Source organism: Sapajus apella, unplaced genomic scaffold (genome assembly GCF_009761245.1).
Source record: "Sapajus apella isolate SASKATOON/1434 unplaced genomic scaffold, GSC_monkey_1.0 scaffold109, whole genome shotgun sequence".
In the NCBI taxonomy this organism is placed as follows: domain Eukaryota; kingdom Metazoa; phylum Chordata; class Mammalia; order Primates; family Cebidae; genus Sapajus; species Sapajus apella.
In genome coordinates this window covers 1,494,239-1,508,169 of record NW_022437049.1, presented here as the reverse complement: position 1 = coordinate 1,508,169, position 13,931 = coordinate 1,494,239, and the positions used below count along the sequence as shown (strand labels likewise).

The window sequence follows — 13,931 nt, the reverse complement described above, 5'->3', positions numbered from 1 at the left end:
CCAATGGCCCAGCTGGCCCCCTAAAGGCCAGCAGTTCTCATCTGGGCACTCCCCCTCACCTTTTTCCCTCCCCTCCACCACAGAAGACATGGGGCAGAGAGGTGGGGCGTGCCCTGGGCATACTGGAGGTGCTGACCCTTGGCTGCTCCCTCTATATGGCAGGTGGAAGTGATTCTGCAGCATGGGCCTGCTCTGCTGAGGGAGGGGGAAGAGGGCCCAAGAGCATGGGGTCTGGAGCCATGAGCTGGGGTTTCAGTCCAGGCTCTGCCCCTCACCAGATGCGTCACTTCAGGCAATTGCTGAAGTCTCTATGCCTCAGTTTCCTTATCTGTAAGACAGGCCAACCCCGCAGGATGGTTCTAAGGACTAAACAAACTAGAGGTTGTCAAACGTGGATTAGCGCAGAGTGACAGCTCTAGCCCTGTTACCACCACCACCGCCAGTACCGCAAGCACCCTGCCACCTGGCACCACCCTAACCTCTGTCGGCAGGGAGGCCAGGAAGGTCACAGCCATCCCTGGGCCCATCCCTGAGGCAGGAGGGCATGACCCAGTGGCAGGGAAGGCGTCACTTGCATGAGGCCCCCAGAGAGCCACACAGAATCAACCCCATTCCCAGGTGCCTCCTTTACCCTCAGAAGCCCATGGTTAGGCCCTGAGGAGCATTCTGTGGAAATGTCTCTCCCTCTCCCCTCCCCTTCCTCTGTTCCCACGGGTGTGTCCACGCCCTGCATGGTCCACGACCTTCCTGCCCTGCCCCAGGGAGGCCAGCTCCTCATGCCTCCCACCCCCTGCCGCTTTACTCAGCCTCTACTCTTGGGCCCAGGACCTTTCCTCTGATGCTGCCAGCTGTCTCGCTCAAGTCTTGCCATGCTTCCTCACTGGCCAGGGGTTGAATGCAGCACCACACACTCAGGGTACCCGGCCTCCCACACCCCACCCCGCCTCGCACTTCCTGGAACCCACAGCCCCTCAGACAACAAATCGCACAGGAGGTCCCTCAGGGGGAGTACAGTGACATCCTCACCCTCCAGCGAGGGTACCTCTCCACCCAACTCCAAACCCACCACCCTTCAGGGTCTGCTCACCCTCCCCAGACACAAGGTCTGCCCTGCTTTGCCCCATGAGACCTCCCCTTCCCCTGAAAGCCCCCAGCACTTATTTCCAATCCACTCCCTTTCCCCCTTCATCACACTTTTCCTTGTGGAGAGCTTTAACTCCTTCCTGTCCCTCCCCCCGTCGCCATGACCGGAACTAACATCTCCCTGGTGCCAGGTGTATAACCAGGGCTTACTAAGGTCTTATGGGATGGATGCCCACACTAGCTCTCCAGTCCTGTGCAAGCAACAGAAGGAAGGAAATGAGGTGGAGGGGGTCAATGGCTGCCTGTCCCCAGGGGCACACTGGACGGGGTGGTGGGGTGACCCTCTTCCCGGACATCTGTAACATCTTTACCCGCAGAGAAAGCGCTCGTGCTCCCCTAGCCTGGTGGCTCTTCCTCTCTCTCCCCTCAGAGGAAGTGCAGTGGTTAGAGCCTGTGCCCGAAAGAGACTGCAGGGACACAGCAAGAAGAGGAGAACCTGCCAACCCAACTCAGGCATGGGCTGCGGGAAAAAAGAGAAACGGGGAAGAAAGCTTTTGGAACCCAGAGATAAGATGAGGGCAGAGCCAAAACACAGCCTGAAAACCTAAGAGGGTGGCAAGAATTATTTTTGAAAGTACAAGGAGCAAAGTCTAATTTTCGACACAGGACAGATAAGTTACACAATTCATGCTGAAATGTGGTAGGTCTCAGGAATTTACAAAAAAAAAAAAAAAAAAAAAAAATCTAGCTCAGTCATCAGCCCCTGTATTTGCGAAAATGGTATTTGCTGTCTCACTTTCTCTCACTGTGAAATGGAAAATCTATAAAAAGGGATATTAGAGAGCTGATGCTGGAATGATGCTGAAGAAAGAATGTGTATGGCATTGTATTGCTAAGTGGAGAGAAGACGGCCCAGGCAGTGGTGCAGATGGATATCATCTCTGGAAAGCAATACAGGCAAAAGTGGGTGTCAGCTGGGCGGGGCTGCGATGCCTCCAGCCAGTGGATTAGTTGATATTTAATCCCCCTCCCCTCCCTGTGAACCCACATCCTGCCAGGCCTCCCAGGGGCCTTGTCCTCCACTGAGGTTCAGATCAGAACTCTAATCCTTGAGGTGGGGAGTGGACGGACAGACGAATGGATGGATGGATGGATGGATGGATGGATAGAGTACAACCTGAGTGGATCACTTGTCAGTCAGAGACATCATAGTTCCTGTACTTAATTATCTAACTAGCAAACACTTTTTGTATGAATGGATGAGGGTCTCCAAGAGAGTCATGCCTGGGAAAGTTTACATCTGATTTGGGAGTCAGAAATACAGGCATGAAAAAATATGCATATACACTCATGTGGGGATTTTTGGTCACATGGAGCTCCTCCTTCACACCCTTCTCCTGAAGCAGATGAATGCTCGCATCCAGAGAGACTAATAAAGACCCAAAAAGACCTGAGTATGCCAAGAGCCATCTGAGAAAGGGGCCTTGGGAGTTAGGGCTAAGGTTCTGGGCTGGCAATGCAGGTCTTCCTAGAGCAGCAGGGATGCCTAGTACTTTGAGGCAGGCTAGCAGGTGTGTGTGTGGGGTCGGGGGCAATGGGGGAAGGAAAAGGAGAGAACTAAGTTACTTTTTAGTAGGAAAGAGGCATGTAAGAAAAACAAAAGGCAATTCAATGGAAAAAAACGTTTTCAACAAATGGTGCTCAGACAACTGGGTATCTACATGTAAAAGAATAAAGCTGGCCAGTCATGGAGGTTCATGCCTGTCATCCCAGCACTTTGGGAAGGCGAGGCAGGCAGGTCACTTGAGGTCAGGGGTTTGAGACCAGCCTGGCCAACATGGAGAAACTCCATCTCATTTTGTAAAAATACAAAAATTAGCTGGGCATGGTGGCATGCACTGTAGTCCCAGCTACTCAGGAGACTCAGGCGGGAGAATCACTTGAATTCAGGAGAATCACTTGAACCTGGGAGGCGAAGGTTGCAGTGAGCAGTGAGCTGAGATCACACTACTGCACTCCAGCCTGGACTACAGAGAAAGACCTCATCTCAAATAATAATAATAAGCTATGAATGTACCACTGCATTCCAGCCTGGGTGACAGAGTGAGACGCTGTCTCTAAAACAAAAAAAAAAAACAATGAAGCTGAACCTCTAGCTCACAACATATTCAAAAATTAACTCAAGTTGCACCATAGACCTAAATGTAAAAGCGTTTTACAACTATGAACCTCTTAGAAGAATCCATAAAAATAAATTGTTGTGACCTTGGAATAGGCAACAATTTCTTAGATATGAACACCAAAAGCACATCAGTGAAAGAGTAAGTAAGGGAGATAAATTGCACTTCACCAAAACTAAAAATATTTATGCTTTGAAGTAAATCATCAAGTGAAAACACAATCCTTGGAATGGGAGAAAATATTTGCAAATCTGCTAAGGGTCTAGTATTTAGAGTACATAAAAAACTCCTACAGCTCAACAATAAAAAGACAAATAACTGAACTAAAAGTTGGGCAAACAATTTGATAGATATTTTCCCAAAGATGAACACTTGGATGAACATCTAAACCTGAGTTTTAACACTAAAAAGCACATGAAAAGATGTTCAATGCCATTAGTCGTCAGGGAAATGCAAATCAAAACCACAAGGAGATACCACTTCAGACCCACTAGGGTGACTATAACCAAAAAGACATAATAACAAGTGCTGGTGAGGATGTAGAGAAACGGGAACCCTCCAGCACTGCTGATGGGATTGGAAAGTGGTGCAGCCATTTTGAAATACAATCTGGCAGTTCTTCAAAAGGTTAAGTATAGAGTCACTATACAACCCAGCAATTCCACGCCTAGGTATATACCCAAGAGAATTAGAAACATACATCCACACAAAAACCTGTGCTTGCACATTCAAAGCAGCATTATTCATAAGAGCCAGCATATGGAAACAACCCCCAAAGATCCATCCATTGATAAAGGAATAAATAAAATATAGAATAACCACCTAATGGAACATTACTTAGCAATAAAAAAAGTGAAGAGCTGATACACACCAGAACATGGATGACCCTTGAAACTATTACGCTAAGTGAAAGAAGCCAGTCACAAAAGAGCACATATGGTATAACTCCATGTATATAAAATGTCCAGAATAGACAAATCTATAGAGAAAGTGCATACGTGGCTGCCTAGGGTTGAGGAAGCTGGGGAAAAATGAGAGTTATACTGATGGATAACGGGAGGTGAGGGAATGTCCTGGGGTTAGGTAGTGGTGAGGGTTGCACAACATCATGAATATATTAAAAACCATCCACTTTAGGCTGGACATGGTGGCTCATGCCTGTAATCCCACAAATGGCCAGATCACTTGAGCCCAGGAGTTCAAGGCCAGACTGGGCAACATGGTGAAACCCTGTCTCTACAAAAACTACAAAGAAGTTAGCCAGGCGTGGTGGTGTGTGCCTGTGGTACCAGCTACTCAGGAGGCTGAGGCTGCAGTGAGCCATGATGACGCCACTGGACTCCTGCCTGGGCCACAAAGCGAGACTCTTTCAAAAAAAAAAAAAAAAACCAATAAGCGAAAGAAACAAGAGAACCAAAAAACCCACTTCAAAAGGGCGAATGTTATGTTACATGAATTTTTTATCTCAGAAAATAAACCTTTTCTCTAAAAAACGTACTAGAGAAGGAACTGGAGATGAGGGCCACGCAGGGGCTGTGGCACTATCCTTCAGTGTCCTGGCCAAAGGCAAAACGCGGCAGAAGGGAAGTCCAGGTGTGAGAGAAGCCGGGAAGGAACAGTGCGTCTCAGCAGCGGGACCCTACGCGCCATCTCTGCGTTAAATCTCTTAGAGTGAAAGAATAGGGTCGACAACAAAAATCTTTTCTTCCAGACACGGCTTTTGACACCATCTGCCTTAAAAACCTAAATACCATTTCTACCGCCTGGTCCCGAGGCAGAAACACAGGTTAGATTCCAACCTAACCTGTGTTAGATGCCCCGCTTCAGGTGATGAGGCAGCATCTGTCTAGAGCCACAACTTCTGTTTGTGATGTTCTCCTCAGGTCTCCAACCTCAAGCCCCGGCTCCCCCAGGCCAGCCTGTAAAGCTGAGTCAGTATCACACCCTGACACCAGGGCTCTGGGCAGACCCTGTCCCCACAGATCATCCCAAGGGAATGGAGGTCACCACGTGCAATAGCAAGTGCTCTCATAGGACATATTCCACATATGCAGCTCTCAAAGTTTTAAGAATAACAATTTCACCCTTCTAGAATGTTCTCTCCTCAGTACAGAAACCGGAAAGCAAACCAAAACCACACAAAAGACAAGTACTGAAGCGTCAAAACAAGTTAATGTAGTAGAATAGGGGATTCCGTCTAAATAGGAGAATTTTAAAGGTGCGTTTGGGCAGACCAAACTCTCCCTGCGTCCTTCTGTTCTCTGCTTTCTTTGTGTCACACTCAAATCCTATACTCGGGCACCATGGAACCTTGTTTCATTTGGTTTTACGGAGAGACTTAGTGTCAGCGATTAAACTTAGTGTCAGCGGTTACGCCCGGCTGGCACAGCGAATCTGGAAAAAGAACCTCCGTTCAGAGGTGGCTTCTCTCAGCTTATTTCTGCTGTTTGTGTTGGCTGAAGCCGAAAACCGCATAGAAAGAGGACTCTCAACGTGAACAGAATGGCAATTGGGACCCAGGGTGAGGGTAGCGCCTAGATGGACAGACGGCAAGGTCCTCAGATGAACCAAAAGGCCATCTCAAGTAAGGACCTTCCTGGTACCAGTGCCCTACCTCCCTTTCCCAGCTACCACAAATGCTTCTATCTCTTCGGCTTTGCAGTGGCAACAGCCAGGCCAGAGGAGAGGGGACCACATCATGTGACATTTGAGTGTTCCTCCCTTGGGTCAGCAGCTGGCCTGGGCAAAGCCTGAAAGGCCACACATTTGATATTCCAAAGGTCGACCCTGCCCCAGGCAGCCTTGGTGCAAGTGACCACCCCCCCCCCAAAACACAGGCCCGCTCCCCGGTACCTCTCAGGCCAGGGCAAGGGGGCACGCCTGGGTGCACTGTACGCAGGCGCTGCTGCTGCCTGAGGTCCAGGAGGGACGATCCACAAGCCCTCATTGTTCTTCGGCAGCTCTCTGAGGCCGATTGTTCCACACTGCACGCTTCTGCAGCGCAGGCCCTGCCTGGCATGTGTGGGTCTCCACAAACGTTTGTGGTTGGCTCCCCAGGAGGAAAAGTAAGAGCTGGAGTCAGCAAAGCACTCTCATTGACGAAGCCTTCCTGCATGCAAAAGCCCTTACTCCACCAGTTTACCTTGGAGAGAGAAGGCTGCACAGAGTGGCCGCTGTTCTGTGTTTACTGTGGATAACTAGGGCGTGGGGCTGCGGCCACAGCCCAGCACACGCATGTATGTGCACAAAGCAGCTTTCATCAAAATGCATGCCGGGCCGGGAGCCTTTAGGATGGCCCTGGTATGAGCCTGAGGGCAGAGACCCTCCTAGGAGAGCAGAGCTGCAAGCCCCTCTCGGGTGGAGGGAGCCTCTTGGCGGGGGCTTATGGGTAAATGAAGCCTGCACTGGGGGTCGCAGGGTTGGAGGTCCTCACACCACACCTCCTCTGTTCCACTCACAGGGCACTGCTGCAATCCAACTGTGTCAGCTTTAAACCCCCGGAGGCAAAAGAAAAGCGAAAATTAATCTAATTAAAGTCGACAGTGTTCATAGTAAGGAAAATTCTGGTATTTTGCCAAGAGTCTCTGTCCCCGGCAAGCTTTGTGGGAAAAGGGCACAGGGTCTGCAGCCCCGTGGGTGGAAGCTGGAGCTCTGGCTCTGTCACTTGGCCGTGTCACCATTGGACAGCTGTTGGGGGGTGGGCAAAGCATCACCTGCCTTACAGAACCATTTTGAGAGTACGGTACATGAGAAAAGATGTAAAAGGTGTCAAGCCCCTGGTGAATTTTTTTTTATCTTTATTCACTTTTAATAATGACATGCTATCAAAAACCTTAGCATACCATCTGTCATTCTCAAGGGAAGACTGTTTTGCATGGTGTCTGGCTGTGTAAACTACTGATAAAAGAACACAGTATTCAGCCATGCCTGCCCCTGGTGAATTTTAAACCCTCAACAAAAGTGGCTGGACTCAAGCCCTACCTGCTGACCTGACAATGGCCTGCTTGGCCACTTCAAGAGGGGGAGCCAGGACCTTTTCCCTGCACCCTGGATCCTGTTCCCTGGAGTCCTGGCAGAGGCGGGACTCTCCGTGTCTGGAAGTGGGAGTTCCAAGGAGCAAAGTTCCAAAAACCTGGCCATACCCAGCTCCCAATACCTGTCATCACTAGTCACTCTATTTCATTGGGCCCTCCAAGCAGCCCCCTGAGGTAGGCATGTGACTGGCCAGTATTTCTATTCTCCCCATTTTAAAGATTCAGAGAGGGAGTGAGCCTTGGGCCAGGTCACACAGGAAGTCACCTACCTCAAGAGCTGGGTCTCTGACAGTCCAGGCCTATGTCTAATGAAAGAGCGAACACTGATCGAGTATCCATTTCACACCACACTCCTAGGGGACGAGACAGTCGCCACACTTCCCAGTGTGTGGCTGGATGCTCAGAAACATAGCACAAGTGACATGATGCCCACTCCAGGCATAGAAGCTTTTGCTTTTCTGTTCTGAGGGAAGCCAGTCACCGTGCAATAAAGCCAACAACTCTGAACCCACCGTGTTAAAAGGAGGCCCATGCTCACCACATACAGCACCATGCAGAGAAGAAGGGAGGGTCCCAAGCGGCCCTGGGCTGACCCACAAGGAACAGAGATGCCCTGACCTTTCCCCAGCCCACCCTCCACCCCCCAAACTCCCATCCAAAATGCAGACCTGCAAGCAAATAATAAAAAGATGGTTGTTTTAAGACACTAATTTTGTTTCCTTTTTTAATGCAATATTATGCAGTATTTTTTATGCACAGGATAATATAGGCTATGGAGAAAAATAAAACAGAGAAGGCAGAAAACTGGGGGAGAGAAAGAACAAATTTAAACAGGGTGCTCAGGGAATTATCTAAGCCCATTCACCCCAATGCCACTTGGAGAGGAAAATAAATTTATCCCTGAACAGGTGCAACTCTAGGCATTTGTCTGAACTGAAGAGCAGCAGGAAGAGAGCCCCCCCCCCTTCAGAGTGACAGCAGGAAGCTGCGATGGCAGGAAGGAGGAGGAAGACAGTTTCAGGGAAGAAGAGGCGAAGGGAGGTCTCACTGAGAGGAGGTGAGAGCTGGTGCGCTGACCGCAAATCAAACCTGAGGGCGCCCAATAACACCAAACTCTACTCCCTGGAAGGTAACCTGTATGGCCAAGCCCTGCTGGGGATGCCACCCCCTTCCCCTGGATAATGACACGAGCCACCAGGGGTGTCAGAGGGCCCAGGACATCACCTGACACAGAGGCATCCACAAGCATGGTGAGCCGGGTGTCCTCAACACTTGTGCATTCACAGTGCAGCATGCTGCCTTCCCATCCCGCACAGCGAAGGCACGCTGCGAAGGCCCTGGGTAGGTGGCTGGATATGGATGGCCCTTGCCTGCTGACCTGACCTAGCCATACCCTTTCTCAAGCCCCGCCCTACAGCCATGTGTCAACCTGAAGCTTCTGTCGCAGAAACCTGCCTTCATTAACTCCCCATCATCTAATTAGGGGGACTCTAAAGTGGAGTGCCTGAGATATCTCTGGGTCATAGAAAGAAAATATTAGCACGCTTACTTTTTGTATCTCATCTTGTTAAATTTCTTGGTTGGTATGTTTTTAAAATGTATATACTATACATTAGTGCAACACTACACACGCATAAAAATAGACAATGAGTCAAGTGCACACATTTGTCTCTTCCTGCCAAGTAAGCCATTTTGAAGCCTGCTGGCCTGGGTCACATGGAGGACACAGGGCCAGGCAGGTGACTGGAATAAATGGGGAGAGGAGGTCATGCCTACCAGGCTCTGCATGCAATGTTTTAAAGCTGCTCTCACCCCAGCAGGTCTGTGGGTGGGGCCAGACCTGGCTGGAGGCTGCCCTTTTGTGACTTTAGGCCCTGAAATGAAGCCCAAATGCCACTTAGTGCAGCCCAGGGCAGGGTTCCTGACCCAGACACAAGGGCTCTTGCCCTTAAAGACTGCGTCAGTCACATGCTGGCTGCCTCTGAGAAGATGGCTCACTTCCTGCACTGGCCTTTGCACAGCCAGGTCTCCGAGCTGAAAATGCCAATCACCTTTCTTTTTGTTTTTTAAGGCAGGGTCTTGCTGTGTTGTCCAGTCTGGAGTACAGTGGCATGATCCTGGCTCACTGCAACCTCGACCTCCTGGGCTCAGTTGATCCTCCCACCTCAGTCTCCTGAGTAACTAGGACTACAGGCACACACTAATGGTAATGGCCTGGCTAAGTTTTGCATTTTTTGAAGAGTTGGGGTTTCTGCATGTTGCCCAAGCTGGTCTTGAATTCCTGGGCTCAAGCAATCGACCCGCCTCAGCCTCCCAATTGCTGGGGTTACAAGCATGAGCCGCTGCATCCAGCTTCCAACCACACTTCTTTATCTACCTCATCAACACCTCTTCTTCTGGGGCCAGCTCAAATTTCTCCTCCAGGATGGCACATACCCCGCATATGAAGCAGCATTAACTCCCATGGGGTTTAGATATGAATGTTGTGCTAGACTAACCCAGGCTAGATCCTGCTTCTAGCACCTACTAGCTGTGCAACCTTGGACAAGTTAATTTACCTCTCTGAGCCTCAGTTTCCTCAGTTATAAAATGAGAGGACTCATCTTGACCTCCAATAGCCAGCAGGTTCCTCTCCTCTGCATTCCCATGGTCTTTTTACCCTCATCCTTTTTGGCACTGTGACTAATTCTATGTGTTGACTTGGTGAGGCAATGGTGCCCCGCTGCTTGGTCAAACACTCATCTAGATGTTGCTTTGAAGGCATTTTTCAGATGTGATTAACATTTATAATCAACTGATTTTAAGGAAAGCAGAGTAGCATCTGTAAAGTTGGTGGGCCTCCTCCAATCAGTTGAAGGCCACATGAGCAAAGACTGAGGTTTCAAGAAGAAGAAGGAGGAAGGAAGAAAGAGGGAGGAGGGGCCTGTAATTCCAGCTCTTTGAGAGGCCAAGGTGGGTAGATCACGAGGTCAAGAGTTCAAGACTGGCCTGATCAACATAGTGAAACCCTGTCTCTACTAAAAATACAAAACTTAGCAGGGCATGGTGGTGCGCGCCTGTAGTCCCAGCTACTTGGGAGGCTGCAGCAGGATAATCGCTTGGACCTGGGAGGTGGAGGTTATGGTGAGCCCAGGTCATGCCACTGTACTCCAGCCTGGGCTACAGAGCAGTCTTGGGGGGGGCGGAGAAGAAAGGAGGAGGAAGAGGAGAAGGAGAAGAAAGAAATAATTGTGGCTTAAGACTACAACATCAAAATTCTGCCTGAGTTTCTAGTCTGCTGCCTTGCAGATTTTGGATTCAAGACTGCAATATCAACTTTTACTTGAATTTCCAGGCTGCCAGCCTGCCCTACAGATCTCAGACTTGCCAGCTCCCACAATCACATGAGCCAATTTCTCCAAATCTCTTTCTGTCTCTCTCTTATGTTCTGTTTCTCTGGAGATCCTGACTAATTCAGGCTCCCTGAGGCCATGAGCCAAGAGTGATTTGCCTTTGACCACACCATATACAGTGTCCAAACAAAAGACTGGAAGCCACCCAAACATCAAGAAATAGGGGATGGGTGAATAAAGTATGGTACAGCCATACTGTAGAATATTATATTCCTGGAAAAAAAAGAAAGAGGATCACTAATATGCTGGTATGGAGAACACTGGCAGACTATCCTCTTAGATGAAAAAAGCAAGGTTCAAAATAGCTTTTCAGAATGGCCCCTTTGATGTCAGAAAGGAGAAATGAGAATACATTCCTCATCATGCATGAACAAACACTGAAAGAAGCAACAAAATATTATTAAAAGTGCTACCTATTGGGGTTATGTTTTTAAAAAAACAGTTATCTTTTACTAATATATAATGAATTATTTTTGAGTAAACTAATAAGATGTCAACAATTTTCTTCAGATCATCCATGGGCAGGGAGAGGGCAGCTGAATGGTATCAAGCTTGGCTGTGAGACAGCAGCCGAGCAAGCTGAGTGATGGATATGCAATGGTTCATTAAACCAGCCTGTCTACTTTTACAGCTGTTGGAAATTTTCAATAACTAAATGTTTTTGTTTTTGTTTTTGTTTAAAAAAAACAAAAAAAAAAAAAACACCCTGCCAAGTGCGGTGGCTCACGCCTGTTATCCCAGCACTTTTCAAGGCTGAGGCAGACAGAGTATGAGGTCAGGAGTTCGAGACCAGCCTGGCCAACATGGTGAAAGCCCGTCTCTACTAAAAATACAAAAATTAGCCGGGCGTGGTGGTGCAAGCCTGTAGTCCCAGCTACTTGGGAGGCTGAGGCAGAAGAATTGCTTGAACCCAGGAGGTGGAGGTTGCAGTGAGCCAAGATTGTGCCACTGCACTCCAGCATGGGCAGCAGAGTAAGATTCCATCTTGAAGGAAAAAAAACCAAAAACTCAAAGTGTTACCTTTAGGAGGGCATAAGACAAGATGGAAGGAAGGGGGTAGGTGGGGACAGGGTGGAAACAATACTTCCATACTTTGCAGATCGTACCTTTAATTATTAAAGTGAAATCCATGTAACATGAAATAACTACTTTAGGCATTTTAAACTGTATGATCCACTGGCATTTAGTCCATTCACACTGTTGTGCAGCTACCACCTCTATCTAGCTCCAGAACATTTTTGTCACACAGAAAGAAAACCCTGGGACAAGGTCTGTTTCCCTCATCTCCACACGTGTGGCCTTCTCACTCTGGTCACCGCTCCACTCTCCAGCCCCATCCCTCATCTCCCTCCACCCTCCTAAAGTCTGGGTCCCTATAACCTGAGTCACCCCTACCCCCGGCACTCTCTCACCCCCAGGCCTCTGCATGTAACGTTGCTTCTGCCTCAAGCACTCCTCTCCCACCTCTTGGCCACAGTAACTCCCCTGTGACTTTTGATTTTGTTCTCAACTCAAACACTTCCCCAAGAAACCTGTCCTGATTCCCCAGGCTGGCCAGGTACCACCGCTTCCCTCACTCCTCCAGGGACTCTCCAGCCTCCAGTGATTCTCTTTTCCTGGCAGCCTCAGTGTGTGTGGATGTGTGTCTCCTCCGCTAGCCTGTACATCCCTCCAGGGCAGGGACTAAGTCTTCCATGCTAGAAGGCTCTGGCCAGAGGGACTATTAGTGCCCTCAATATACAGCACAGTTCCTGACATGCAGTAGGTTCTTCATAAGTACGGATGATGGAAGGCCAGGACTCAGAATCTGACACGTAAACAGCAACTGGCTTTATTAAAGCCCTGTTTTCTCAGTCCCAAATGACAAGAGTTCTTCCTCCCAATCACTGTTGGCTTTTACCCTCTGAGAATCATGATCCGCTTCTCTGCAAATGGACCAGCCTTATGTGTGCCTTCCTGGTTACACACATTCTCCCATTCAGCCTCTCCACAGCCCTGGGGATAAGTATTGTCTACCTCGTCTTGCAAGGGGTTTGGATCTCTGCTCTTCCGCTCACAGGGAGCACCGGAAGTAAATCAACCAATGTGGCCATGTGTTTGCAGCTCTGGTGAGGGAATTAAAATGTTTGCAGGTTGAAATTGCTAACAGGAAGCTTGGACAAAAGTCACTATTCATTTGTCTATGTCTGCCTGTCCCTCACTGAGGAGACCAATGTCACTGACCCTAGAAACAGACGTAAAGAAGGACAAGGTTAGATTGCTGCTGGAATACATTGAAGCCAATGCTATGCCCTAGGATGGCAGGAGGGGCATGCCAGTCCCAAGCAGGGGGCCAGGGGCTGCTGCTGACACCCGCAAGACTGGTCTCATCCCTGTGCACACTGACCTAGAGCAAAGGCGCTGGGAACCAAGTTGAAGTGCCTCAGCTGCTTTAACCATCAACCTCTGTGAACCGAACCAGTCTTTGGAGGAGGAGCATTTAGCAAAATTTTAATTACAAGTTATCTCTCCTGCTTTTAATGGCTAGGCTCTGCAAATGTAGTACTTTAATCACATGGTATTAAATCAAATCACTTTTCAAGTATACTGGTGAGGCTAGGTATTTAAAGGAACCCTGTTATGAAATCTTTTTATAAAGCAAGTTAATTGAAACTTTTTGAAATCCACGGTTTTGTTTTTTTTAATTTTCATTTACGAATTTCTTGAAGTAAATCTAATCTAAGTTTGCTGGGTGCACCAAATCACTCTCTGATCTTCGTTCACCTTGTCATCTTTCTCAGTGGGGCCCCACCTCCCCCAGATCAAGTCTATGACAGCTCACTGGAATTTTCCAATTCTCTCTTCCTCCAGCAGAGTGCTTTTCTGCTCAAAACTGTGCACACTGTGGAAATTCTGAAGAAATGTGTTACAGGCTGAACTGTGAACTCACCAAATTCGTATGTTGAAGCCCTAACCCTCAGTACTTCAGAACATGACTGCATCTGGAGAAAAGAACTTTAGAGTGGTAATTAAGGTGAAACGAGGTCATATCCGTGGGCCCTAATCCAGTATGAAGGGTGTCCTTATGAGAAGAGGAGGCTGGGACACAGACACGGCCAGAGGAAAGATCACGTGAGGGCACTGCAAGAAGGTGACCATCAGCAAGCCAAGGAGAGGCCTCAGAAGAGAGCAACTGATCTGGTTTGGCTGTGTCCCCACCCAAATCTCATCTTAAATTGTAGCTCCCATAATCTCATCTTAAA

General features: G+C 48.6%; 1 protein-coding gene and 1 non-coding gene across 9 annotated transcripts in view; both read right to left on the bottom strand.

The window, feature by feature from the left end:
- Positions 1–13,931, bottom strand: part of CTIF (cap binding complex dependent translation initiation factor) — a 323,679-nt gene that overhangs the window by 278,943 nt on the left and 30,805 nt on the right. Inside the window, exon 2 of one of the 8 annotated variants that reach the window (XM_032259411.1) lies at positions 1,455–1,603. The exons of the other annotated variants lie outside the window; for them this stretch is intronic. The gene's annotated coding sequence lies outside the window, so the exon portion shown is untranslated. The remainder of the gene's footprint in view (positions 1–1,454; positions 1,604–13,931) is intronic. 8 annotated transcript variants of the gene reach the window in all.
- LOC116537389 lies at positions 7,057–7,190 on the bottom strand. Its single transcript, XR_004263106.1, has one exon. It is a non-coding gene; the product is annotated as a small nucleolar RNA SNORA15 (small nucleolar RNA).